Genomic DNA, 25,355 nt, shown 5'->3' on the forward strand with positions numbered 1-25,355 from the left:
ATTTATGTTCTTTCCCAATCTGTTTCCTTTTTTCCCAGAATTAATAACTCATTTAAGTAATGTTGTAAATGTTTTAATTGCATGCAATCATCTTGTTTTTATTCTTCTAGTTTTATTACTGTTGTTCAGTCATTTTAGTTCGTTTTCATGTTTTTCATCAAATCAGTAGTCCAACTGTATACTGACAGCTGATTCAGAAATGACTCCCACATCGATCATGAGTTATTTTTTATCTAATCAAATATTATCAACTTCATTTTTCCATTATTTGATTTAGTGTTGGTCCTGTCAAGTGCCTCCTGAGTCCTTTCTCATCTAAAGTATCTATAACTGAATAAAATGCTTCTGAGTAGTTTACTAGTCTTTGTATCTTTCATTCCTTTCTCCTGAACCTTATCTTCCAATATATTTTTTTCATGTCTTCCAACCTTTCCATTAAATCATCAAAAATTACACTAGCATAAAGATATCTTGATCAAAGTATTGGCAAGCAACCAGGAGGCTTTTAAAAAGAATGATTCCACAGTGGAACACAACTTCAGCATCAAACAATTGAAATACAGGATTTCACTACATTTAGTTTTTGTTAACCAGAAAAAAAAAATTTGATCCATAGACAAAATGAAAGCCTAGAGGCTTTCCATAGACAAGGTGTTTTCCAACTTTGTGTCCAAGTTACACAAGATACTTAGACGAATATAGCAAAAGAGACAGCTTTGTTCCATTATTCTTTGATCATTAATACCTAGCAAGGGAGATAAGAAAGAGAAATCTGCACTCACCAAGGGTTTCATGGAGGAGATCCAAGCTAGAGTCAAACAAGCAAGCATTTTATGAACCCTTGTTATGTGTCAGACCCCTATGGTAGATGGGGTAGATGGTGTAGATGGTGAGGAGACAAGGGGAAAACATAAAATTTCCCTGCCATCAAGGAGCTTACATTCTAACAGAGGAGACAAGATTAGATAAATAGATAGATAGATAGATAGATAGATAGATAGATAGATAGATAGATAGATAGATAGATAGATGATAGATAGATAGATAGATAAACTAGATGATAGATAGTACATATACTATATATGGACACAACCACAAATATATATATATATATATATACACACACATACACACACACATATATGTATATGTATACACAAATACAATCAAATCCTACACAAAGCAGATTCAAGGTAGCTTTCATGGATTTGAGACTGCAAAGGCATTAAAATTTGGGGGATCAAGGAAAGGTCTCAATCAGAAGAGGCCACTTGGGTTGAGTGTTAAAGAAAGAAAGAGGCAGGACCATGGGGGAAAAAGCATTCCAGGAAAAAGAGAAATAGAATGTTGTACAAGAGGAATGTTGAAGTCATTATGGCTAGCATGTAAAGTGTAATAATGTATAGCAAGGTTGGAAAGGCAGGATGGGAGTCCAGACTGAAGAGAGATTCCTTGTAGAGGTGGAGTCTTTCACATGCTTTTTGTTTATCAAATCGAATCCTGGAAGCTTCAAGGACTAAATCTAAATACATACACAGGAAAAATCAAATGGATGAAGAAATTCATTTCCCAGACTGTATTAAGTAGTTTGGTGGACAACCTATGAAGCTCTGTATGTGTGTGTGTGTGTGTGTGTGTGTGTGTGTGTGTGTGTAAGTTGGACAAAAGTTGCAAATGAGTTGGGCTGAGAATTGAAAAGGAAAAAAGTCAGTTAGACGCCTTTAGAAAATTACAATGTTATTTAAATGACCCCAAGTTTCCTTCTGAAACAAATGCCAATTTTTAAAATGCCAGTCTTCTTCTGGTGGTGGCATATGACCCTGAACCAGGGGACACTACAGTGCACAAAGTCAAAAATGAGAATGAAGTGTAGAATGTGAGCAGGCTACAGAGCATTTCCAACAAGGAATTTGAACCAGGTCCCCATTAGTTTGAACTAAAAATCCCATAAAATGATTGAATTATTTGAATTCTAACTTCATATTTTCATTGGGCTGGAACCAATTACCACATATTACATAATTATAAATTTGAATAGTTTAAATTCAAATACATTCAACCACTTCACAGGATTCATTGTTCTCATTAATTAGGATCTGGCTGCACCATGAAGAAGCATCACAAGGGATTTCATCAAAGAAATGTATAATTAAAAATAAGATCAGCTAGTTATATGCTAAGAGTGAAGGATAACTGATGCACAATTATCAAGAGGAATTGAAGGAAGTACCCTGGAATTTTGTGGATTTCCTGGGAACCAATGGAATAATGATGGAAACTAGAATTTTAATTTTAATGATATCTAGAACTGCCAGGTAAGGGCATTATCACTGTTAATGCAGGTCCACGTACCTCTTTGAAACTTAACCATATTTCCCCAAGTATAAGACAGACCCTTTTTTGAAAAATTTGGGTTCAAAAAACTGGGAGCGTCTTATACTGTAGTTGTAGATTTTTTACTTGTATTTCCTGATTTTTTGCACTTGTCTTTGTGATCATTGTTTCACATTTGTATATTAGGTTATGTTTTGCCATATTCTGCCCAGAAATGACTAAGAAAAGATTTTCATACATTGCTGAATTCAAGTTCAAAGTGGTCCAGTTTGCAAAAGTAAATGGAAATCGTGCTGCTGAACATCAGTTTGGTCCTCCTCCAACTGAGAAAACAACCCTAGACTGGATACAGGAAGAAGAAACCCGACTGAAAACATCCGGGCAGAAGAGGGCCATGAGAGGCAAGGCAGCCAAATGGCCTGAATTAGAGATGAAATTGAAGAGATGGATTGAAGAGCAATGGGCAAGTGGAATTCCTGTGTCCACAGGAAAAAATGGTTCAGCAGGAGGCAAGAAGAATTGCTGATGAAAAAGAAGTTAGGATTTCAAAGGAGGACACAATTGGTGCTTCAGGTTCATGAAACAGAATGGACAGAACATGTGTCCATGCACCAGACTTGCCTAAAAGATGCCTGAAAACTAGGAGCAGAAGGTCCTTGAATTTCATGATGAATAAAACTTGAGTTCAATAAATTCATGTAACACAGTTTTTTTTCAAATTTGGGGCTCCAAAATTAAGGTACATCTTATACATTGGGAAACATGGTATACTCTCTGAGAGGTACCCAACATTGCCAGGTCACCTAGTCAATATGTGGTAGATGCAGTTCTTCTTGGCTCCCATGTCAAACCTTTCTCCATTGTCCCATGCTGCCTCTCATACTAATGGAAGGACATGGGAAAGAGTCACAAAGAATGGGCAGGCGTGATTAGGTTGAGATCTTATTGTAGGAAATACCTGTGTGCACAAAATCATAGATTCATTTGAGTATTTGAGAGAATAAATTTTTCCTTGCCTAAATTTGGTGGTGGAGTCCATGGGTGATACTTAAGATAAATAGTGCTAGAGGGGAAGTCTTTCCAAAGTTGAAAGACTTTTGAAAACTGATGAGTTTACTTGGTTTCTTTATATATGCTTCCCACTTCCTTAAGAAGGAGAAGAGTAACCTAAGACAAGTGATTTAATATTCCCAGGTCTCAGATTTCTTATGAAAAAATGGAGATATTAGCAAATATATTGGCTACTTCACAGGGCTATCGTTAAGATTTTTTGAAAATCAGATAAGATAACTAAGAATACATAAGAAAAAACAGGAAGAAGGGGAGTTTATTGTAACATTCAATCTATATTACAAAGCAACAATCATCAAAAATAGCTTAATACTAGCTAAAACATAAATAAATTGAGCAGTGGAACAGATTAGGTCCACAACATACAGAAGCAAATAAACACAATGGTATAGGCTCCATTTACTTGGGTAAAGACCCACAATTTGACAAAAACTGCTAGGAAAACTGGAAAACACTCTGACATAAATTAAGTATAGACCATCATCTCACACTATATATGAAGATGAACTCCAAAAGGGTATGTTTCTTAGACATGAAAGATGACAACATAAACACAGAAGAGGAGCAGAAAAGAAACTTCATTTCATATCTATGGATAAGACAAAAATTCATGATCAAACAGATAATAGAGAGGATCACAGAAGGTAAACTGGACAGTTTTGGTTACATAAATGTAAAAATTTTTCCAAAAACAAATCTAATGCAATCAAAAGAGAAACAGGTAACTGGAAGAAAAAATCTTCAGTAAGTTTCTCGGAATTTATCAAATTGTATAAAACTAGGAGCCATTCTCTAATAAGAGTTCAAAGATATGAACAAGTTTTCAAAGGAATAAACCAAACCATTAACAACTATTTGTAAAATGTTCCTTTTTCACTAATAATTATAAAAATTAAAAAACAAATTTGAAATTCTACCTCCTACCCTTCAATTGGCAAAGAAGACAAAATTGGGGCTACAGGAAAATAGACACACTAATACATTGTTGATGGAGTTGTGAATTGAAGCAGCCATTCTGGAAAGCATTTTGGAACTAGGTCCCAATGTAAAAGTTACTCAACTGAATAAACTTTTTTACCCAACTATATCACTGTTGGGGTTATGCCCCAAAGATAATAATAATAATAATAATAACAATGTTAACATTTATGTAGCACTGACTATGTTTCTGGCACTATGCTAAGGACCTTATACTTATTATCTCATTTTATCCTCATAACAATTCTGGGAAGTAGATTCAATTATTATCCACATTTCAAAATGGAGAAACTGAGGCATACAAGTGATTTACCTGGGGTCACCCAACTAGAATGCAGATTTAGTATTCTAACCACTGTGCTACCTATATGTTATAGTGATCAAAGAAAGATGGAAAGGATTTATCAGTATGCTCAAAAATATTTTAGCAACTATTTTCATAGCAGCCAAAAGTTGTAAACTAAGGGTGTATTCATTTATTAGGGAACAGTTAAATAAATTATGATATATGAATGGAACAGAATATTGTGATTGAAAGGATCAAACCAATAATTTCAAAGGAAACTGAGGAAAATCTCCCTATAGTGATAGTGAATGAAGAAAACTAGAAAACTAGAACAATTTATGCGACTACAAAATAATAAAGTAAAACAACATTAAAAAAAACTTTAAAACATTGATCAAGGGCGGCTAGGTGGCGAAGTGGATAAAGCACCAGCTTTGGAGTCAGGAGTACCTGGGTTCAAATCCAGTCTCAGACACTTAATAATTACCTAGCTATGTGGCCTTGGGCAGGCCACTTAACCCCATTAGCCTTGCAAAAACCTCAAAAAAAATTGATCAATACAATGATAAAAATCAGAAGTCACAAGGACCAATAATGAAGCTTGATATCTATCTCCTGCCAAAGAAGTGATGGGTTTTAAAAGTAGAGGGAGATAAATTTTCAGACATGGTCAATGTGAGAATTTTCTATGTTTGACCAGTCATTTTTGAGTATCATTTTTTGTTATTCAATAAAATATCATTTGTTATGCCTATGGTTCAATTGGGGAGGAGGAAGAGGGTGGGTTGAAAATAAATGCTTGTGAAAATAAATATTTTAAAAGTTTTTTTTAAAAGAAAGCAAAAGTTTAATTAAAATATGAATGCAGATTGGAAAATGTTAAGTTCTCTTTTTAAAAAAATCATGGTGCTATTATTATTGCTTGGTTTTGGTTTTAGTTTTGGCTTTTTGATTTCGTTTCTATAGGAAATTCCCAATGAGGAAACTCCCTCTACAAATTTTGACTGGCACCTGCTCTGCAATTTAGAGTATCCTGGTGTACAAAGATAGGAACCAACTTTCCCAGTACCTGTTAGATTACTTGAACCCAGGTCTTCCTGACTAAAGTTCGCTCACAAATTTATTGTTATAAATACTATTAATTATTTACATTCCTAATTATTCCTTATATTGCTTAGAAATAAGTCAACAATCAGCAAACATTTTTATTAAGCATTAAAAAATGAAATACAATAAAAATGCCTGTACTATCTGAAGATATAGAATGAGTACAAAAAATGAAAAGTACCTGACCTCAAGAATCTCCATTCTAGTTGGACCATCCTGTATTACTTCTCATTCACTGCTCATCTCTTGTGATAATTATTCTCCTACAGGCCTCCTCTCCAAGGTCTGTTTTTTCCATTTCCCTCTTGTGCTTCCCCATATGGAGGTTCTATATTTAGAGTTCTAAGTTCTTCTCCCTCATCCACCGCTCTGGCACTAAAAAAACATGGTAAGGTCCTAGAGAGAGAGAATGGCTAATATAAATTGAGAGGCACTGAGAGAAGACCCTGAGGGGTTAGGGGGGAATGGGAGTACTTCAAGGGGTAGAGATTATTGAATAAAATGAATGAAGATGGTAGATTATAAATACTTTAATCTTGTTCAGGACAATAACATTGGTCGCCTTCTATTTTGTCTTTATGGTCCTAACCTGAGTTTACTGCTCTAAACATGATAGGTTTAATTTTTTTTACAAATTTAAATTTTAATATAAAAAATTTTACAAATGCTTATTTCATCTTACATAATCAGTAATTCTGTTTTAGATATCTAAGACTCCATATGGAATCAGAGTTTCTTCGACTGTAAAATGGCAATAATAATAATATTACTCTTACTACCTACCTCATAGGGTGAGTAAAGTGTTTTCCTCATTCTATAAATGTAAGCTGTTATTTATGGGGCTTCCCTGAGCTCAAGTCCCCACACCAGTATCAGAACCAGAATTAGGACAGGGTAACTGGGGCTTTGGTTTCTTTACTTCAACAGAGCTCCAGTCTCCATCCTCCAACACTTTTGAGGGTCTCATACCTTCACCCAATACTTTGTTCCATATCCCCTACCATCTCTGTCATGCCACAGGATCAGAATGAGTATGGAACAGGTCATTCCCACTCCCAGTAGGACTGTCCTTTCTTTCCACTGCTCCCTAGTGCCAGATGTCCTAGTCTGCATCATATCTATTGTTTTGTTCTCTGTTCTCTGTTCTGATTTCTCCAGAGGTCTCAGCAGAAGACACAGCATCATTCTCACAAAATCCAACAGGAGCCTAGAGCCAAAGATAGATTATATCTAAAGAATATCAGACCACCTAGAGGGGCTCTGAGATGCCAGGGAAGCAATACTGTCCCAGTCGTTGCAGGAAGCCAGAGAAGGAAGGATCCACTTTTTCTTGGCAAACTTGAGAATCACAGTTTTGGGGGTCAGAGGCTCTTCTCATAGCACCAGTCCCAAATGGCTGGGAATATGGAGACAGATATTAGATTAGGACTACTCACATTGCCTCACAATCAGAACCTGAGAACTCCTATCAGTCTAGGTTCTTGATGCTCCTGCATGCCCCACACTTGAATCTTTAATCTCTTTTCCAAATCCATCACTTAAAGCCTTTCCTGAAGTCAAAAGGAGAACAATGAGAAAAACTGATATTTATCTATAGGGCTTTTTAAGTTTGAGAAGTTTTCCCTTTCTCACCTTGAGTCTCAGAACAACACTGTGCTACTCTTAAACCTATTTTACAGATAAGAATACTAAAGCTCAGATTGATTAAGACTTGCTCAGGGTGTTGGAAATCAGTAAGTGGCAGGGGTAAAGTTTGAATCACATCTTCTCGAAGCACATGCCACTCATGGACCCTGAAGTCGTGAAGACCTGAGTTCAAATACTGAATTAGATACTTAACTGTATGACCTCAGGCAAGTCTCTTAACTTCTATCTCAGTTTCCTCATCTGTAAAAAAAAAAAATGGATAAAAATAATAGCACTTGCTTCCTAGGGTTATTTAATATAAATAAATATAAATAGAATATATCAATATATTTATAAATAAATCTATAATATATGAATATTTATCATTAACTGATATTAAATAATAAAATATTAACAAAACTATAAATATATTTATAAAATTAAAATATAAATACATTTATAATAGAAATATATAAATATATTTATAAATGGAACTATACATATTTTTCTAAATAAATATGAATAAAATATGAATATATGAATTAAATGTATTTCTAAATAAAAATTTATCAAACTGTGAATGTATAAATAATCACAAATATTTATAAATAAACATAAAATGAGTATAAATAACAACTAGAACCATGCCTGACACAGAATAAGTGCTGTATAAATATTAGATATTACCATTGAAGGATCAAGATTTCTGCATGTGTAACTTCTAGTGGCTTCCCCTCCAAAATTTCCTTCTATTTTCTCTGTCTCTGTCTTATATGTATCTAGTCATTTACATGTCTTTCATTTTGGAATATGAGTTCTAGAAGGCAAGGACTGGTTAATAAAGCTTATGGACTGATTCCCCCTAGAGATGGTATATTTTTAGTGATTTATACTTTTGGGGCCAGAGAAAGCAGTGATCAGGGGAACAAATAAAGACAGAGATCAGGGATGCAGGAGAAAGCAGGGATCAAGGATGCAGGAGAAGGTAGGGACCAGAGGTGCAGGAGAAAGCAGGGACCAGAGGGTGCAGGAGAAGGCAGGGACCAGGGGTGCAGGAGAAGGCAGGGACCAGGGGTACAGGAGAAGGCCAAGAAGGTTACACCAAAAGGTAAAGTTTGAACTGGACACTGAAGCAGAAGTAAGATTGCAATAGACGGGAAAGAGTTTGAATAGTGGAACAGTCTGAGTGATGATGCCAAAGCTGAAATGAGAATGATGTGGACAGAGGCCATCAAGGAGACCCACCTGGCTGGAAGAGAGGGTTTATCAGGGAGGGCAATAAGAGATAAGGCCAGATAAGGCCATGGGTCCAGACTGTGGAAGGCTCGAATGCCCTCCCAAGGGAGGACACAAGCAGAACTGGTCATTTCCCCTTGGTTGGGCATGTACTCTGGCTGATACTGCCAAGAGACAGAGAGGGAGAAGGAGTTATTTACTAGAAAGTGGCCAGCACACACACACACACACACACACACACACACACAGATAACACATATACAGACACACACAGAGACACACATACACATATACATAGGAACAGACACAAACATACACACACACACACACACACACACACACACACAAACATGAAGGTGCTCAAAAGTTCTAATGAGATAGTGTCTAGAAAGTGCCTTCCTTTATTATAGAAATGTGAGCTGTTTCACTCAAAGGGCTTCACACCCAGAGTCTTCCAGGGATCTGTATACCCCTCCCCAGCTCAATCAGAGGGGGCCCAAGACACCCAACTCTCCTCTCTCTGCTTCACCAGGCAACCCTCAGAACAACCCCCAGGGAGCCAGGGCCCACCTGCAACTCAGCCCTAGCAACAAGTCCTTACTTCCCCCTCAACACTCCACTCCGCCCCCTGCCAGATTCCCCCCGATAACATCAGCCCCACAAGAATCTAGGTCAGCCTGCTTATCTCATGGTGAAACTGAATCCATCTAGCAAGGCGGCCTTGACTTCAGTTACCCATGTAAATCACAACCATATTTCATGCTCAAAATGGGTCTAGTGGGAAGGATGGGGAAAGAGGAAAAACCCCAGGGACACACTGGCTTTGGGTTGGAATGCGATTTATTACCAAATAATTATATGTTATCTATGGGTCCAGATCATAGCTTGAGTATGTGTAGCAGGGAGAGGCGGCCTTAAATATTTCCTTACCCCTGTTACCAGCTTTTTCCAACTGCGTTTGCAGCAAAAACTTTACTGAGTTGTTAGTAGCTTTGCAGAGAAACCACCATGTAAGTATGGGGGTGGATGGAGAGACAGAGACAGAAACAGGGACAGACAAAAGTCTAAAAAAAACCAAACCCTATCTAGGTCTTAAAGTGCGGGAAGAACAATTAGCAAAAATATGCACTGTGTTTCTGTTTAATCTTTTCCTCCCAAGGTTAAGTATAAGATTTTTCTGCCTCTATTAGAACACAACATATAATAGAGTGTTTGCTGAACCAGATTCCCTGATTTGAAAAATTAATATTCTAAAGTCTCAGACATATTTTCTATCCATATTAAGGTAGAGGATACAATTAAACAAAGAATTTGATTGAGAAAAGCCAAAATCCAACTAGGTTTGAAAGTGAAAGAAAAACATTTAGCAAAAATATAGATTGTGCTTCTGTTTATCCTTTTCTTCCCATAGCTAATTGTAAAGTTTTCTGCTTCTATTAAGGCATTTAACTTGTAAAAATGTGTTTGCTAAGCTAGACTCTATGATTTGAAACACTAACACATTCAGCCTTCAGCTTCTACTCTAAGGTATAAATCAATGCAGAGAATACAACTAAAAGAAGTAATTTGAGACAGAAGCTGCTTATGAGAAGGAGAGATAGAGAGATAGAGAAGAATAGAGAAGTAGAAACCCATAGATATACAAGAAGAGGTGTGTGTGTGTGGGGGGGGAATGGAGCAGAGAACAGTGAAGTTGAGAAAAGAAGGAAAATACAAAGCCATCCAGAGACAGAAATTAGGAGAGAGAGAAAAGAAAGAAACAAAGATGGAAGCAGAAAGGGTTAGCACCATCCTTCTCTGTTCAGGCAGTGGCTTCCCCTGGGAAAGGGGAACTTTGAGCGGCCCTGCTGCTGTGGTTGCCTTTGGTTCTACACAGGTGCTACTAAACAAAGCAGGAAAAAAATTACAAAGCCATTCTGACTAGATTCACTACAGATTTATGTTACACAACTCAAGTGAGCCCTCACTTTGGCAAGGCAATACTTTTTACATCTCCCTAATTAAATGTCTATGTCATTCATCACAGTGGCTCGTCCATCCTCAGATCTCTCATGGTTTCCCTCAGTGGCCTTTTCTTGATCTTCATCCTTCTTGGCTTTCAGCCTTTGACACTATTGATCCCTTTCTCCTCATTCTTATTCTCTACTCTATGTTTTCATGATTCTGTTCTCTCCTGGTTCTCCTCCTCTCTATCTGATCACTCCTATCTTCATCTACCACCTTAACTTGATGATCTCATCAGTTCCCATGGATTCAATTATCATTTCTATGTTGGCAATTCTCAAATCTAGTTTTCTAGCTCCAAAATCTCTGTCGATCTCCAAGTCCAATCAGAGAACCATCTGAAGGTCCAAGGAGAAGGGCTGTCCTGGCTCTAAGAATAGAAAGGGTAGGATTCCCTTAGATTACATGCCACCCTGACTGGCTCCTGATTGCTTCAAATCAGCAAATGAAAGTCAAACATGTTTTTCATGATTTCTTTGGCATAGGAAACTCTTCATAAAGAAATCCTTTCCCCCAAAGCTGACTGTAGTCTTCAAGAGTTTTCTGGAACACTAGGAGGTTTAACATGTATTGACCAGGGTAACATATGTACCAAGGTCTTCCAAATCCAAGGCCTGCTCTCTACCCATTGTGCTATGCAGGAAACATTACTTCTAAATTTAATCTAAGTTAGAACTCTAATCTAAATTAGATTCTTGCCACCTTCTCAAGTTTCTTGCTGTCTCCCCAGGGCAAACAGAGCAGAGCAGAAAAAATCCAAGTAGCCAACTTTCCTAGAAGAAATGAGACAGAATACCCAAAAGATAGTAAGCAGTAGTCCTAAGAAACCAGTGTTCTAATGGAATGTCAGTGGGACAGAAAATAGTCAGCCACCCTAAGATAAATTTGCCTTGTCTTTCTAGTGTCCAGAGTGAGGTGATAGTCATATGTGGATAGGGTCACCTATTTAGACTTGAAAGGGAACTGGCTCCCTCATTATAGAGATAAGGAAGCCAAGGTCAAGTGACTTGCTCAGGGTCACACAGGTATATATGAAGAGATGGAATTCAAACCCATTTTCTCAACTCCGACCTAGCATTTATATAGAGTCAGCTAAGTGACTCAGTGTATAGAGCACTAGATTTGGAGTCAGGAAGACTGAAATTCAAATCCAGCCTTAGATACCCAGTAGCTGTGTGACTATGGGTAAGTCATTTAACCCTGTTTGCCTTAATCCATTGGATAAGGAAATGATGAACCACTCCAGTATCTTTGCTAATAGAATCCCAAGTCACAAAGAGTCTGACACATCTGAATAAGCATTTATATAGAACTTTATGATTTGCAAATTAAACCTACATTATTTTATTTTATCCTCACAACAACCCTGTAATTATCATTGTTGTCTCCATCTTACAGATGAGGAAACTGAGACTGAGGAGAGATTGAGTGACTTTTGCTCCAACTGCTAATAAGCAATTGGAGTGGAATTTTAACTCATCTTAGTGATTCTGGTGCTATTTATTCTACCACCTAGCTCCCATCAAATTCACTTTCCACCATCCTATAGCCACTGTCTTCAAGTCAGTTCAGACCCCCAGAGCATTGCTTTTAATTATGTGTACCTCATTTTAGGGCTGACCTCTAAATGAAAGTGGCCCCCAAGTATGAGTATTTTAGGCTTTCCTCTCTATACTCACTTTGATTATCACACTCACTTCCATGGGTTTAATGACTAAATCAGTGCTTCCCAGATCTAGATATTCAGTCCTAATCTCTCCACAGACCTCTAGTTCTATTCCTCCAACTGACTACTGAACATCTCCACCTGAAGGTCCTACTGTCATCTCAAACTCAACATTAAATGTATGTCCAAAATGCAATACAGCCTCCCATCTAACTCTAATCCTCTTCCAATTTAACCTGATTCTTTTTTAACCTATATCTTCATGAGAAGGTAAATTTCAGAAAAACCTAGAAAGATTTACATAAACTGCTACAAAGTGATATAAGCAGAATAGTGATCAACTATAAATGACTTAGCTCTTCTCTGCAATGCAATGATCCAAGACAATTCCAAAAGACCCATGATGGAAAATTCTTCACCTTCAGAGAAAGAACTGATGGATTCTGAATGCAGATCAAAGTATACTATTTTCACATTCTTTATTTTTTTCATAGTTTTTCTTTTAGTTATGTTTCTCCTATCACAGCATAACTAATACACAAATGTTTTGCATGATTACACATATATAACAGATATCAAATTGCTTACTGTCTTAGGGAGGAGTGAGGAGATATAAGAGAGAAAATTTGAAGCTCAAAATTTTATTTACAAAATGAATGTTAAAAATGGTATTTACTCAGTCTAAATCCACCATAAATTTAGTTGAACAATCTTATCATGCTAGTCATGTAGATTATTTTTTCAAAAATTTATTCTTATTTAATTTATTCAGCCTAAATCCACTAAATAGCTTTAAATGCATTTACTACATTCCATCTTACAGATCAGAAAATCAAGGCTCTGAATAGAGAAGTGAGTTGGGGTTAAGATTTATAGGAATAGGAAAAGATGTGTTCGAGGCTTTGGAATGCTCAAAGGTGGGGATCATGACATTTAGGGGACAATTCTTACTGAAAACTCTAGATGATAGATAGTACTTGTATATTATGAGGCACACACAAGTAGGCACAAAGACCACCTGATCTCATCAAATTGGGGATCCTAGGGACAACCATCCCACTGCTTGAATGAGAATCTTATAAGTTTGACTCCTTCTAGACCAATGTCTTCTCCACTCCCAAAGGGGACTAAATTTCTCACCAGTGTTTCTATATTTCTTTTTGAGGGTCTTTGAAACATTTCCAGGACCTTCTAAACACGTCAAGAATGGAAAGGACAACATATTAACTGAAATAGAAAACTATTCCCACTAGATTGGGAGTTCCCTGAGGATAGGAGTGGTCTTTTCCCTCTTTGTTTAAAAATCCCTAATCTTAATACAGTATCGGACTCATAGTGTTTCCAACTGCTTTACTAATTAATTAAGTTGCATAGTGACAGTGCACTAGACTGGAATCATGGAAGAGATGAGTTCCAATCCTGCTTTCCATATACTTACTAGATGTCTGTCTCTGAGAAAATCATTCAACCTCTCCCAACCTCAGTTTCCTCACCTGTAAAATGTCAATAATAATAGCATTCACCTCACAAAGTTATTGGGAGGCTATAACAACATCTGTAAAGTGTTCTTGCAAATTTCAAAATAACTAATTGATAGATAAATATTAGCTATTATTAACTACACTTGTCAATAAATCAAAGTTCTTTTTCTTGGGACAATTTTCAGCCCATCTTCCATCTTCTAGTCTAAGCATAGTTCTTCAGGGCTCTCCAGCTCTCTTTACTCTGCTCTCTGTTTCCTTGGTTTCTATCTGTCTTTCAAAGCCTGTGAGTTATAAATAGCAGACCTGCCAATTACCTCTCTGGTAGCACTCAGGACCCGAGGGTGTGAGGGTAGTGACCCAGTAACCAGTGTATGCCCACTCCCACCCACCCACCCCCAGCCTGTGTGCTTGGGGGAGGTAGAGAGATGGGGGTGGGGGGAGGATCTGCTTTTGTGTGTCTGTGTATCTGCCCCTGTACATGAGTGGGTGTGGGGAATTTGCACAAATGCATGTCATGAGTGAGAGGGTCTGCAGGACTATGAGAGCTATGGGGGGAACAGAGAAAGAGAGGCAGAAAAAGAGAGAGTGAGAAAAGAGAGAGGAGAGAGAGAGAGAGAGAGAGAGAAGAAAAACAAGAAACAGGGAGGAGAGAGACAGAGGGAAAAAAGATAGAGAGAGAAAAAGACACAGAGAGAAAAGATAGAGGAAGGGAAGGTAAGGGAAGAGAAGGGAAGGGAAGGGAAGGGAAGGGAAGGGAAGGGAAGGGAAGGGAAGGGAAGGGAAGGGAAGGGAAGGGAAGGGAAGGGAAGGGAAGGGAAGGGAAGGGAAGGGAAGGGAAGGGAAGGGAAGGGAAGGGAAGAAGAGACATTAGGGGTGTGGGGAATGAGGTGTCTCTCTACATCAAGGAATGAAGATCTAGTTGTCTATCTATGAGGCGAAGGGGTTAGGGGTGAGGGTGGGAGGAACTCCCACCTTTCCATGGGTGTGAAAGTAATTAATTGACAGCAAATCCTTCCCCAGGCACCACTAATCCGAGGCCCTCCTTTCTCACCCTCAGGTTCCCACTTCCTCGGATGGGATAGTCAAGTGGATTAGAAATGAATCCCCAAGCATTTGTGGTTGGGTGTTTGGAGAGTGTGTCATTTCCATACTTTGTGGTCTCCAGGAGAGAGTTCTGCCCATTGCCCAGTCTCCCAGAGGTCAGGAATGACTCACTCCCTCACTCACCCCCGGGGCATTTTATTCACTTTCCCCAAGATTACAACCAAAGGACAGCTGGAGGGATGGGGAAGGTACCAAGTGGAACCTTGAAGGAAATGGATGAGCTGAGCAAGCAAAGAGGCTGTAGGTAGACTAGATGTCAAGAAATTATTTCTAACAATGCAAGGTGTCAGGGGGCAGCTAGGTAGCAATGGATAGAGCACCAATCCTGGAGTCTGGAGGACCTGAGTTCAAATGCGGCCTCAGACACTTAATAATTATATTGCTGTGTGGCCTTGGGCAAGTCACTTAACCCCATTGCCTAGCAAAAAAAAAAAAGTTCAGTCATTTTAAAAAATGCAAGTGTCCAAAAAGTAGACTGGGCTTTCCTTCCTCCAAGATCTCAAGTAGAATTGGACATTCAGGGATCCAGGATATTGGCGGGGGGGGGGGGGGGGTTGTTTTCTATATGGAATAGATTTCAAGGTTACTGAGGTCCCTTATAATTCTCAAATCTTATGATTTTGTCTCCTGATTCCAAGTCATCAATGGTTGATCATCCATACTGGGTTGCTTCTCCTATGGTCACTTCCCCAAAATCTGGGTCCAGGGGCATTTGAGTCACTGACTCCATTTAGCTCTTGATTGTACTCTGAGCCTTGCCAGGTCTGATCTTTGTTTCCCAAACAGAAGCTTTGCTCTCCCCATCTCCCATTCCCTGAAGAAGCAAAATGGGGGTGGTGGTAGAGGGAAGGAATAAACTCTTATATAGTGCCCTCTAAGTACCAGACAGGACAGCTAGGTGACATAATAGAGAGAACGCCAGGACTTGGAGTTGGAAAGACTCATCTCCCAAGTTAAAATCCAACCTAATGTCTGTCCTTCATCCTTGAAGAAGACCATGACATCAGAGAGGTGGTGCCATGATAAGCACATGGATGGATTTTAGTGAAGGGGTGCTGTGCTAAGTCACCAACCTCACTTTCTCCTCTGGAGCCCTTTGGGTCCAGTGACCAGATATGGATCAAGATAAATAGAGGTGAACCTGATATCAAGGGAATCAGAGTTAAGTGACTTGTTCAGGGTCACATAACTAGTAAGTATCTGCATCTGAATTTGAACTCAGGTCCTCCTGACTCCAGGGTTGGTGCTTGCTGTGTGACCTTGGACTAATCACTTCACCCTGTGTGACTCAGTTTTCTCATCTGTAAAATGAACTGGAAAAGAAAGTGAGAAACCACTAAAGTATTTTTGCCAAGAAAACCTCAAATAGGGTCACAAAGAGATGGATATGACTGAGTAAATTGATGACATGTGTCCAGCACTATGCTAAAAGTGCTTATAAATATTATCCTTTACAAAAACCCTGTGAGAATACGTTCAGTTTCGAGCTATACTTGACATAGTTATAGATGTAAAACATATCAGATTCCTTTCTGTAAGGAGCAGGGTGGAAAGGGAAGGGAGGGAGAGAGAAAAATTGTAAAGCACAAAGCCTTGCCAAAAAAAGAAAAGAAAAGATTGGTTAAAAATTAATAAAATAAGATTATAAAAAATTTTAAAATAAATTTCATTGCCTTCTTTTAAAAACCCTTCTATTATTTTCCCATTTTACAGATGCTATTATTTTTCCTATTTTACAGATGAAGAAACTGAGGCAGATAGAGATTAAGTGAATTGCCTGGGGCCCCACAGCTACTGAGTAGTGTCTGAAGCTGAATTTGAATTCATGTCTTCCAAAGTCCACTAGAGCCAAGAATTCTATAGTCAGTGTATCGGTGGCTGCTTTTCAGCAGCAGCAGCATCTAGTATAACTAGATAGCACAGTAGATAGAGTATCAGCACAGCTCCCCCCCCCAAAATCCAATTCACATACTTGTCATGGTATCACTCTCTGATGTCATGGTCCTTTTGAAAAGAAAGGACAAATATCATTATTATCATCTAGTAAGTGGGAAAGATGGTCTATTTGAGGGATGTGTGGGGAAAGCCTAAAGAAAGAGAAACCAGGATAGATGAGCTGGCCATGTGTAGGGGTTTTTATTTTTATTTATTTTTTTCATCCATATGCACATGTATGTTTTTAAGTTACAAAATTTCCTTCCACCCTCCCTTCAGTGGAAAACAGTCAGGTTAGCATTGTACATACATATTTTTGATAAACATGTTTACAGATTAGTCATTTTCAGTGCCATGATAAGCACATGGATAGATTTTAGTGAAGGGGTGCTGTGCTAAATTCATCAGATTCTGAAGGGTTGTTTTTGTTTTGTTTTTTTCTTCCTCTGGATGGGGATAACATTGTCCATAGCTTATCTAAAACAGTTGTCCTAGCTCTCTGAACTGCTGAGAGGAGTTGCTCCCATCAAAGTTGATTATCTCACAATGTTGCTGTTAATGTGTACATTGTTCTCTTGGTTCTGCTCCCTTCACTCAGCATCAGATGCTGTAAGTCATTCCATGCTTCTCTAGAGTCTGTAGTTTCTTTTATTTTTGCAAGGCAATGGGGTTAAGTGGCTTGCCCAAGGCCACACAGCTAGGTAATTATTAAGTGTCTGAGGTCAGATTTGAACTCAGGTCCTCCTGACTCCACGGCCAGTGCGCTATCCACTGTGCAACCTAGCTGCCCCATTTATGGTTTCTTATACAGCAATAGTATCCCATAGTATTCATATACTATAACTTGTTTAGCCATTCCCCAGCTGATAGACATTCCCTCAATTTCCAGTTCTGTGGCACTACAAAAAAGAGCTGCTATAAATATTTTGAAATGTGGGATTTTTCCCATTTTTATAATTTCTTCTGGATATAGAACTAGTATTGGAATTGCTGGGTCAAAGGGTATGAACAGTTTTATTGCTCTTTGGGCATAGTTCCATATCGTTCTCCAGAAAGGTTGGATCTGTTCACAACTCCACTAGCAATGCATCAGTGTTCCAATCTTCCCTCTCTAACATTGATCATTTCCCCTTTTTCTCATCTTGGCCAATGTGATAGGTATGAGATGATACCTCATTGTTATTTAATTTGCATTTCTCTAATCAATAATGATTTGGAGCATTTTTTCATATGATTTTATATATATATATATATATATATAGAGAGAGAGAGAGAGAGAGAGAGAGAGAGAGAGAGAGAGAGCTTTAATTTCTTCATTTGAAAACTATTTATATCCTTTGACCATTTATCAGTGGGGAATGACTTGTAACCTTATAAATTTGATGCAATTCTCTATATATTATAGAAATGAGACCTTTATCAGAACTATTTGTAAAGATTGTTTCCCAGCTTTCTACTTTCCTTCTAATTTTGGCAGCATTGATTTTGTTGATGTAAAAACTTTTTAAATTTAATATAGTCAAAATCATTCATTCTGCATTTTATAATGTGCTCTAATTCTTGTTTGATCATAAATTTATCCCCTTTCAATAGATCTGATAAATAGAGTATTTCTTGGTTTATTAATTTATCTATGGTGTTACCCTTTATATCTAAATCCTGTACCCATTTTAATCTTATTTTGGTATAGATGTGTAGGGGTTTTTAACCAGACTCTCCCTTTCTTAGTTATTTGTCATCTTGAGTCATAGTATGTAGTGGGAGCTTGGTGATAAGGGAAGCATGGAAGTCTCTGCTTCTCCATCTCAATGGCCAAACGGAGCCCAAGAGGCAGAGACTAGGATCAAAACCATCTCTGAATTGAGTCTGATAAGGAAATTCAGGAAAAGGTAGGCAAAGAGAAGGGGAATGAAAGGGAGGGAAGAAAGAATGCTGGGAAGGTGAGATTATTGCTAAGGGGGGACTGGCCTAGACTCTTCCCTAGAAGAGGGATGATTAGCAGGGAAAATAAAGCAGAGTGTATGTGGGGGAGGGGGTACAGAAGTAACTTTCATTTCAGACCCAAATGGACAGTCTTTCTATGGGGGCGGGGAAGGCCTCTATTGCCCAAAAAGATAGAGTTTATCAGGGTTCCTCCTTCAGCATAAGAAAAGGGAGACAAGTATTTATTTCATCAGCATATGGAGCCCAGCCTCTTCTCTCATGCCAGTCACCTTGGGTGAGGACAGTAGGAAGCTCACACATGAAAACCCTGGACTGGGGACACTTAGGCAAAGGTTCAATAGATTAACAGGGTCCAGAATCAATCAGTTGGAGTCAAACTGAGATTAGACATTGACAAAAACCACAGGCAGACAGAGAATCAGAAACCAACTGGGAGAGGAAAAAGAAGACACCCCCCCCCCAATACTAGGCAGGCAGGAAGCAAGAGAACACCAATATCCGAGCGAGCAGGGAAAGCAGTCAAGGGTGTAAATCATAGGAACTGATGATACAGCACAGAGGAAGCAGAAGAATAATGGAAAACTCTGCTATCAAACTGGGTCATAAGTCAATTGTATTTCCTTTTCTGTTTCTGTATTTTGTTTGGGGTGGGGAATAGGGAGAAGAGAGGCAGATGTAGAAATAACTGTGATGCAAAAAAGAATCAATAAAAAAATTTAAAGAAAATAGAAAAGTGAAGACAAATATTATTTGGGAAAAGAATAGATGTAAGTATGAACAAGTAAGTCAACACTATTGGATTCAGATAGTCAGGGCCTAGATAGGTGCAGTATTTGATCTGTGGTTGAAGGAACTGAGAGTCTCTACCAAGACTAGTGAGTGAAGAGATAGAAACAGATCATTCTCAATCCTGGAACCTGTTTACACTCCATGTGGAACTGGAGAGATAAACCAATCAGCTACTCACTTGGAAAGATTATTTGATATAACAATATAGACATTTATATAATTTATATTATAATAATATAGACATTTATAAGATACTTTAATGTTTATAAAGGATGTTTTTACATACATTTTCTCATTTAATCTTAATGATTTGATAATCCTCTGAGGTAAGTCTCACCAAATGCTATTATACCCATTTTACAGATAAATTGAAATCTAAAGAAGGAAGGGCACTTGCTCCAGATCACACAGAACAATAGTTCTAGAATTTGAACCCAGATCTTCTGACTCCAAATTCAATAAAGCACTATATTACTACTTTTACTCACTAAATAAGCAGTTTTTACTCTCAGTCACTGAAAAGTAATCTGAGATTATTAGTTCCCAGGGTTCAAAGGTACAATTCAATGACTACTGGCTCAGTTTAAAGTAAGTGGGTCTGGATTTAAATCCCATGCTTGAGTTGAATAAATCACTTCATCTCCTTGGGCCTCAGTTTCCTCATCTGTATAATAAGAGGATTAGATGGCCACTAAGCCTATAGTTATGATCCTTCAATCTCAAGCACTTCTGAGGTCTCTTTAGGAAAGAGTTCCCAAACAAGCAATCAATCATTCAATAAATATTTATTTAGTATATACTTTCTCTAGAAAGGTCAGTCAGGAAGCTACAGCTTACTGAGTTTAAATCTGGCTCAGTCACTTCCTAGCTACATGACCCTGGGCAAGTCACTTAATTCTGTTTGCCTCAGTTTCCTCATCTGTAAAACACAACTGATAGAACTGAATAACAACACATGTTCCAAGTCTGTCCTAAGCACTGGAAATAGAATGTTTTTTCATGAAAAACCCAGAAGCAAAGATGATAGCCCCCCTCTGACTCCTGTTCTCTTGCATCTTTCCTTCCCATGAAGAGGCTGACCTCACAGAGGGCTTTCAGAGAGGATACAAATCTTGCCAATCAGTTTCCTAAATCCTGTTTTAGCTCCAGCCTCTTGAAAGAGTCTAAAGCTAATCAATCATCAAAGCAACAGATGAAAGAACAGACACTTCTCCATTGGCCCTTGGAAAAGCCAAGACCTGATTGGAGAGTTTGATAGCAATACACATCACACACATACACCCCTAAAGAGTATAAACATACCATATCACAGGCCCCAGGCTACGAATCAACAACTGCAATTCTGAAGCTATCCTGAGGTCATCTAACCCTTGCTCAGACTTCCCCCCACCTCAACATTTGACCAAGGCTGAAAGGAGCTTCACCTCCTGGACTCTTTGAAGTTCAGAGCCTGGTAAGGCTCGACTGTCATGCTTGGCCTTCTCAAATCAGCTGAGCTATTGATTTAGAGCGAAGATAGGATATTGAGATATAGGAAGGAAATTGAGCTCATCTGAGTTGTGGCCCTGGTATGGCCACCATCAATGCCACCATACAGAATTGGTCTATCTAGTGGATATCTATTTGGATCATCTATTCTCAACCAACTCATTTTATAAATGAGGAAACAGGCTCAAAAAGGTCATTTAACAATAAAATGAAAACAACTAAAAAAGAAAAAACTCTGCTTGGTATGTGTTATTATTATTATTTCCATTTTTACATATTAGGAAACTAAGGCAAACAGAGATTATGTGACTTGCTCAAGGTCACAGAGCTCGTAAGTAGCAACAACAATTACTCCAATCCTGGTGCCATCAAACCAAAGCCGTCTTCTTCTGAGTCCTCTCTAGAGTTGAACTGCCAAGCATTCAAACCTTACTGAAAAGGGCACAACTCTAAGGGGACAGCCACATAGTTTGAATGCCAAATGTTCTCTCACCCAAAGGACTATTATATGGAGAACAAGGCAAGCACTCACATGGTGGTCAGAAGACGTGATACAAGGATGCTCTCAAGGTATCTCTGATAAACTTTAATATTGACTGTGAGACACAGACATCCCAGCATGGGTACCTATATCAAAGAAGGCACTGTATTTCATGAGCAAAACAAAACTGTAAAAAAGCACAAAGGAAATCTAAACTGTGAAGATCCAAAGCCACTTCTGCTCTAAATGTTCTAACAGACCGCTTGTGCCCAATATGTGGTTGTATAGCCAAACACACTGTCGTCTAACTCCAATATTGTGATGTCATTGGTCTTCTTGGAACAACGACCGCAAAAATCTATCCCAGAGAAGTCAATTTGGTTGAATCAATGGATGTTTAGTTCCATTGAGTTAAAATAAAAGTCAAATCTCTCATTTTACATTTGAGGAAACTGAGATCCATCCAAGTAAATTTCTTGTGGCAGGATTAAACCCAGACTCCCCCCACCCAGTATCTTGTCTTCTAGTGTAAAGTCACCTACCACCAACTATTCATTCACCCAGAAGTTCATACAGCTCTGGGACCCTCCCTCCAGAGTCCTGACCCATGTCTCTGCCTTCCATGGTCCTGCTAGAGCTCGGACTACCACCACTTCTTTCTCATCACCCCAACAGTCATTTTCCATGCCCTGCAAAGTAAAACTGTTTACTCCTCAATTACCACCCAGCTCCAAAGGAGTTCACAAATTCCTTAGAATACTCAAGTTAGATCTGGCCTCATAGACAGCCTCTGAGAAGGTTGGGGGTCAAAAGAACCTCCCGGGGATGTTTTCAGTGGCCTCTCCCAACCTCCCTCCATGGGGTCTGTGGGTGTAGGGTGTGGGGACAGCTCCAAGGACCTTTCTGATATGCTGGCTTTTCTCTTGAGGACATAGGGACAGTTCTGGGGTTTCTCTGGCCTTCCTCCCACACCTTGGCTTTCAATGTCCAGGCAAAATATTTCCATCCCAACATCCAACCTCATCTATAGACCATCTATGTTGCAGATAGGAAGTTTGAGAGGGGCCAGGGGAGGTGGTGGAGAGCACAGAGCTCCCACAGAAGGCCTCGGACAAGCCTCTTGCTGTGTGGGGAGGAAGCAAGTTTGTTTGACCACCGAGGTGTTAATGGGCTAACCTTTCCCTGGCCCAGCTCATCTAGCCCAGTGCAGGAACTATCCCCTTGGCATGCCTTATTTCCTCTGGCTACTACTCCAAGATCCCTCCTGTTCTCTGCCTCTCTCCCTCCCTCCTTCCTCCACCCCCCATCCCCAGCTTCTTTGCTTTGGACAAACAACTCAATCCTGCCCTGCCATCAGGTTTAGAGTCTTCCTGTGCTTCTCATGTGGTTTGGAATGCCAGTTTAATGGATAGGTTCATCACCAAGGATGCACATGGGCAGAAGCTGGCATCCTGGAGGCCATGATGTAGTTCTGCACAACACACACATACACACACACACACACACACACACACACACACACACACACACACACACACACACACACAAAGGAAAAGAGCAATTCTGGATACTACAATCATTAGATAGTGTGTGGCTCAAAAGCATGATAATACACCAGGGATGTGCTGAAGGTTTCATAGGGGAAGCAAGGCTTGAATTGAGCCATAAGAATGGATAGGATTTAAATAAATGACAGTAAAAAAGGGGAAAGTATTTCAGATGTGACTTCCAATAAAGGATGAAAATTATGGGTAGAAGCAGACTATTAAGGTTATGTATCTATCTAGCACTCCACTGACAAGTTCCTCTAATGTAAGAAGACAGGATAAACTTTAAGGAAAAAAATGTAGGATTATAAATCTAGAACTGGAAGGGACCTCATTGTGTTGTTGTTGCTGCTGCTGCCACAGTTATTAATAATGTTCACTGTCTGACTCTTCATTATCCCATTTGGAGTTTCCCTAGCAAAGATATTGGAGTGGTTTACCATTTCCAGCTCCAGCTCCTTTTAAAGATGAAGGAATTGAAGGGTTAAATGATTTACCCAAGGTCGCACAGCTAATAAATGTCTAAAGCCAGATTTGAATCCAAGTTGTCCTAAATCCTTCCCCAGAATTGTTAAACATGACTGAAGGCAAATGAAGCGTGTAACTAATCTGAAATGTAAGATAGCTAACTCTGTCTGTGGCTCAGATGGGATCCTAATCTTCCCTGTCTATTTTTGCTTTGTTTCATTTCTCTCCAGAAACCTCTTCAGTAGTAGCTGGCTATCCTAGGATCTCTTCTCTCCAAAGTGACCATCCCAAAGATCTCTCTGTCTCTCTGTCTGTCTTTGATTCTCTGTCTCTCTCTGACTTTCTCTACCCCTGTCTGTCTGTCTCTGTCTCTCTCTGGGTCTTTCTGTTTCTTTTCCTCTGCTTCTGTCTTTGTCTCTTTCCTCTGTTCCTCTCTGTCTCTTTTTCTCTCTCTGACTCTATTTTTGTGTGTCTATCTCTCCAGTCTCTCTGTCTTTCTGTTTGTCTGTCTATCTGTGTGTGTGTCTCCCTTGCCCACACTATATATTTGTTGAAGGTTCCAGAATATCTAGCTATAGCCCTGATCGTCTAAAGGATTACTATAGTTTGTCAAATAAACATAAAAGAAAGACTCCAAAAGCTGCCCTATGGGAGCTCACAGTCTAGTTGGAAAGACAAAATTGACATCCATAAAACAATGAGAAACCAATACAAGAGAGCTCAATTGGGTGATAGAGACCATTTAGCATGTAGAATTCAGAGGAAGAGATCAGGGTTCATCCAAGCTGGGAAGACTTTCTGGGAGAGGAAGATTTAAGAGCTCTTAGAAATTTGCAGCCTATAGACTAAGCTACATTAACACTGTACTCTCCCAATCACCCCCTCTGAAATCCAAAACATCAAATTAGGCAGGCCAGTCTGCAATCCCTGGAAATCTATGCCAATGGAGATGTTTCCCAGTGGTCCAGGGGATTTCTCCTTGTCTACTTTGGACGTTTTTGCATGGCCTTGGCTAGGTTCTGCCTGTAAGATTGTGTTCTAATAAATCCCAATATGCTTTCATGGATCATGGATGGTGAGAGGAGTGCTCACAAGGGCAAGACCAGGAGGTGAAGGGAGGGGAGGCAAAGGATGAATTGTGCCCACAGTGGCTAAGGCGGATAAGTCTGGAGCCAGCCCTGTGGACTCATCTGGTTATCATTTCAGTGAAGATAATAATCCTGAAAATATATGCTCCGGTGACAGCAGCACTGATGTTCCTCAATGATGAGGAGCCAAAAGAGACAGCTCTCAGGGCCCCTTTCACACTTAACCAGCTGGGTTTATTACTGCTTTGCTTTGATGACAATTTAGAAAGCAAAACTTTCCAATTTGATTTTATGGGTTGCTTTTTATAAGCATTTATCATTATCTCTCTCCCACCATCCCTCCCAACCCCCTCAAATGAACAATAAAAATAACAAAAACAAAAAAATCTCATAATAAGCATGAATAATTTGGCAAAACAAATTCCCACATTGGTCATGTCAAGTAATATATTTCTCATTCTGAACTTCAAGTGTATTATCTCTCTGCCAGGAGACAGGTGATAAAATTAATCCTTGGAATTCCTGTTTTATGATAGCCCTGATCAGATTTTTCAGGTCCCTCAAAGCTGTTTTTCTTTATAATGTTGCTGTCATTGTATAAATTTTTCTCCTAACTCTGTTCATTCTCCATCAGCTCATATAGCTCTTCTCAATTTTCTCTGAAACTGTTTTATCATTTCTCATAGTATGATACCATTCCACTATAATTTAGTCATTTT

The 25,355-nt window shown here is 38.9% G+C and overlaps 1 long non-coding RNA gene across 3 annotated transcripts in view; it reads right to left on the reverse strand.

Annotated features, from left to right (window-relative positions):
- Positions 1-2,264: 2,264 nt before the first annotated feature.
- LOC141501082 (uncharacterized) overlaps positions 2,265-25,355 on the reverse strand; it is a 76,744-nt gene continuing 53,653 nt past the window's right edge. For all 3 annotated transcript variants that reach the window (XR_012472135.1, XR_012472133.1, XR_012472134.1), the window contains exon 3: positions 2,265-7,663. This is a non-coding gene — a long non-coding RNA (uncharacterized LOC141501082). The remainder of the gene's footprint in view (positions 7,664-25,355) is intronic.

This window comes from Macrotis lagotis, chromosome 1 (genome assembly GCF_037893015.1).
Source record: "Macrotis lagotis isolate mMagLag1 chromosome 1, bilby.v1.9.chrom.fasta, whole genome shotgun sequence".
Lineage (NCBI taxonomy): Eukaryota > Metazoa > Chordata > Mammalia > Peramelemorphia > Peramelidae > Macrotis > Macrotis lagotis.